This window comes from Atractosteus spatula (assembly GCF_055471065.1).
Source record: "Atractosteus spatula isolate fAtrSpa1 chromosome 10 unlocalized genomic scaffold, fAtrSpa1.hap1 SUPER_10_unloc_10, whole genome shotgun sequence".
NCBI lineage: Eukaryota > Metazoa > Chordata > Actinopteri > Semionotiformes > Lepisosteidae > Atractosteus > Atractosteus spatula.
In genome coordinates, this window is record NW_028296613.1 from 575820 (window position 1) to 580360 (window position 4541).

Consider the following 4541-nt stretch of genomic DNA (forward strand, 5'->3'; position numbering starts at 1 on the left):
TGGCAGCAGTGGGACTTGAACCCACACCCCCAGAGAAACTGGAGCCTAAATCCAGCACCTTAGACTGCTCGGCCACACTACCTTCCTCCATACCCCTCTTCCTCACATTGCTGGCTTGGACTGGGGGGCTTCAGCTCTTGTCGTTGGATCTAATGATATCATGACATGTGGAAGTGACTGCACCTTCATCTTCCGAGATGCTTTCAATAGCACAAACGCTACTTTCACCGGCACAAACATAGCAATAATGAAGATGGTGGGATTCATCCTTTGTGCTATTTGTAGGGGTGCAACTCTATGGCGATCTACTGACTTGAAGAGCAAAGATCAAAATCCTCTGCTACTACTGTTGCTTTTTTCATAGTTTCTTCAAATCCTTCATTTGAACGTCGATTTTGAAGGATATTGATGATAATACCACATAAATTGTGGTTTTCTTGTGATCGCCAATCTTATTCAAATACCAGCCTTTTTTACAGTTCCTTGCGTGTTTCACAAGGTATAATAGCCCCCCTCGCATCCACAGCTAACATATTTTAAAATGACAATAGATTATACAGCATGCATGTTAACATTTATATTAAAAATATATAAATAAAATAAAGTAAAGATACCAAATAACATACAGTGCTAACCCAATAATTCTTGTCAGGTTCTCCAACAAATCTGCGTTGTTATTTTAACATGTTTCAGCTGAGGGTGCAACAGGAGTATAAATGAATTTTCTCGCCAGCCATTCAAAGACCAAATTCCATGAGTGAACATTATTTTCTCAGACGTTGCCGGCATTGGACTTTGCCGGTGGTATTGAATTATGTCCACAACTGTTGTAGTAGTTCCTTCTTGAAGTTCGACACGTGCAAAGCACTCTTAATATCATAGGTGTTAATGTTCGCTGAGTCTATTCGAGTCATGGTGTGTATCCTTGCCTATCATTGGGAGACGGGTAGCTTTTTTACACTCAGATTCCAATCTTCAATGCTTTGTGTGAGAGCTTACATAACTTTCATTTTCTCACATTTTCTGACGACTGTTCCAAAGGGGCACCCTGTCAATTCCGAATACTTTTCAAAAATCTGCCTGCATGTTTGATTATTGTCATTTCATTTAGAAAAAGTTCAATATTGATCATAACTAAAGAAAATAATGATCACGAACAAAAAAGGGATAAAGATGCGAGTCGATCTTGAATCACAGCTAGGTGACACAGGCTTCTGTTCTGATATGGTTGTATGAGAAACAGGAGGAATCGCCAATCTCCTATAGAACATGAGTTGAATCAGGAGTGAGACATTTTGTATACTCGTGCATATGTCAACGCCTGACCTACATCATAAAACTAACATTAAGTTGTCAGAGACATTCATTTATATACAAACGAGACAGACCAAGTAATAATTTTACATTAGTTCAGGTGGGTAAACCTGAACTAACTAACTAATAAACCTATTAATAATTCTACATTAACGTGTTCTACAATGATCAGACTAATTGAAATGGTCTGATTCAGAGCCTGTGCAGTTCGTGCTAATTACAACAAGGACAGTTCTGATAATTTTCTGACGCGAGGCCTGACGCGTTATTCATTACGCCACTGACCCTGCTATTGTAGTGCTAAAAAAACACGTTTTCTACATTTATGTCTGTTTAAAAATCACTCTCTAAAAAAGACAAAGGGTTTGTGTGTCGCGCTAAAATTCCGCTTCATTTCGAATGCAAATAAAAACCGTTTTGTTCCAAGAAATCATAAATTTGTCACATCCTTCATACTATACTTCTCTCTTGTATTAGTAAAGCATTTTGGTTTAAACTGAACAATATATGAAAGGTTTCATCTATACACTTACACATACTAAGTATACGAATAAATACTCGGAAGAAGCCGCAGCTCAGGTATTAGAGAGATTTAAAATTGGATCGGAGGATTTAGAGTCCAGACTGCAAACCAACAGCTGACACAGGTCTTTTATAGAACCGTTTTGATTTCCTCTACTTTGTCCCCGTGACGTCATTGTCCTGCTCGCAGCCGAGCCCGACACACGTCTGGTTTTTGTCGCTAGGCGCACACCCTGCGGTCCATGTGGGTCCTAATACCCCAGTACAATGACGGAACACTAAACTGTAAACAGGTGCCGTCCTTCGGCTGAGACGTAAAACCGAGGTCCTGACTCTCTGTGATCATTCAGGAGAATGGTGGTGGTGGAGGGGAGTCCCCATTACCTGTAAAGCGCATTGAGTGGAATATCCAGAACAGCGCTATATAAGTGTAAGCAATAATGATTATTATTATTATAATGTAAAATGCAATAAAAAATAAAAAAAATATATCAAACTTTGATTCAAAATAGATCAATGTAAAAACTGATAAAGCTAATGCTTTTTTCAGGGCTATATCCACTTTTGTTTTAAAAAGCGAAGTCTGTCGCGATTGTGAAAGTTAGAGAAGGTGTCCCAGCGGGTGCCTTCATATCGCGAGCGTCAGTCTCGCCCGTAGCTGCGAGAAGGTTAAAAGCGCCCAAGTGATCTGTCTTTCATCAGAGTACTTGCCGGAGCAGTAAGACGCAGAGCACCATCCAGCAGCTGTAGACGATGTTCGGGGAAGAGCTAATTCTGTTTTTAGCACAGGGAGTGAGAATGAGCTCAGTCCAGCTCCCAGCACAATCCATCCTGGTTTGGTTAAAGTGCGTCTGAGGCTCTTTGGATCGTAACGTAAAAAAAAACAATTGCTCACATCGTGTGACTTCCACGACAGGAAGGAAAGGTATCACTTAAAAAAATCAGAACTGAAGATTTGGATCCTGGGCCTCAATTTGATCAAATTATTAAAATGATAATTATCAAAATATCAGACTGTGTTTCTGCAACATTTCGTGCACAGTACGCCATTTTAATCTAAAACAGTCACAACGAGGGCTTTACACGCAGTGTGGGGTATTTTCCCCTTTTATATTTTTGCCACTTTATATCGAACCTGTTATACTCCCAGAAGTGCACAGTAGCTTGTACTTAATAAAAATGTACAATTCACCACTGGTATAAACAGATGTGTGCCGTGTTTGCCTTTGTAAGCATTTGTTTAAAAAATAAGTTCACAATACGATAAAAACACAGAAAGCGCAAACTTTATAATACAACGATACAAAATCAATACCAAATCATTATGCCAATTAAGTACCTATCCTTTGAAAACAGAGAACACCTTTATATCTACAAAAAAACTTGACATTTGTATGTATTTTTGACTTACAAAGCAGACAGTGTAGTCCCTTAATTCAAAGATCAGATCTTGGCCAAAACAAGACAATCAGACGTGGGCTGAATTCGGAACAGGAACCTCTACTTCGTCGTTTATTGAGCTTTTGATCAATGTCTGATTGAAACAGATTCGCTTTTTTAACTCTTTGATTAAAGTACACAAAAAGCACCTTCCTTCGAGCCGGAATCGAACCAGCGACCTAAGGATTCCCCGTTGATTTCTCTACAGTCCTCCGCTCTACCAACTGAGCTATCGAAGGAATGTCAAACATTGCTTTCTGGCACATACTGCCCAATGTTGTGAAATGTTCCGGGTGATTTAAATCCCACTTCGACATCAAGTTTCCAACTTGTTTCCTTAGTATTGTTTACCTTGAATTTAAGCCACGAACCAGGATTCTACTGTATAAACTTCCAGGGATATTACAAAATGTTTGATGGGGCATCAATCATTCCAGGCGGAAATTGACTCCTTTTTTTTTCTCGAGGGATCATATTAAACATTTCATTAGTATCGAGAGGAGGATCACCATGAGACACAAAACAGTTTCTTTCTGTCTTTATTAGAAAGTACCGTTTGTGCTACATTAATAATATTTTCGTGGAAATAAAGAAGTTGTAAATTTTAAAATTTATATTTGAATCGAAATGTGGTTTTGAGTTAAATATTAGCGTGTTCATGTAATTAGTTCGTGTTTGTCATTACTATATATATATTGCCATGTTACTAGAATTTGTAACTGAAGTTTACTAGTTGTGTTTTTTATGATGATTAGACATTTGTTGATTACAATATTGTATATAATCTATAATTTAAACTACATATTTTTCAGGTGTGAATAATTGTATATTTTAAGAATAAATTTCTAAAACAAATCATTGGCTTTATTTACTAGTTTCTACACCTATAAAAATCTTTCTTTGATGTATAATAGACCTTTAACTATATATGTATAATAGTCCTCTAAATTCAGCCGTATAATAGAACTCCAACCATTTATGTATAATAAACATATAATCATAGATCAGGTGGGTAGCTGCGTCAGCATGCGTAGGCTGCAAAGGAACAAGTAATAGGTTTATTCCATGCTGAAAAAAAGAAGAAAGAGAACACAACGTTTCGGCCGTGGAGCCTTCTTCAGGTGTGAGAGAGACAGGGCAGTAGGCAAAGGTAAAGTAGCGGGAGAACAAAGGTTGGGAGGGAGGAGGAGTGAGAGGCGGGAGCAGGGGACAGAAAGAGAGGCCAATCAAGAGGTGTGAAGTCAGAATGGGTGCAGAGAGGTGTG

At 38.4% G+C, this 4541-nt stretch overlaps 2 non-coding genes across 2 annotated transcripts; both read right to left on the reverse strand.

Annotated features, from left to right (window-relative positions):
* On the reverse strand, positions 1–82 carry trnal-uag (transfer RNA leucine (anticodon UAG)). Its single transcript has one exon. It is a non-coding gene; the product is annotated as a tRNA-Leu (tRNA).
* Positions 83–3427: 3345 nt separating this feature from the next.
* On the reverse strand, positions 3428–3515 carry trnay-gua (transfer RNA tyrosine (anticodon GUA)). Its single transcript is given in 2 exon segments — positions 3428–3463; positions 3479–3515. It is a non-coding gene; the product is annotated as a tRNA-Tyr (tRNA).
* Positions 3516–4541: the final 1026 nt, after the last annotated feature.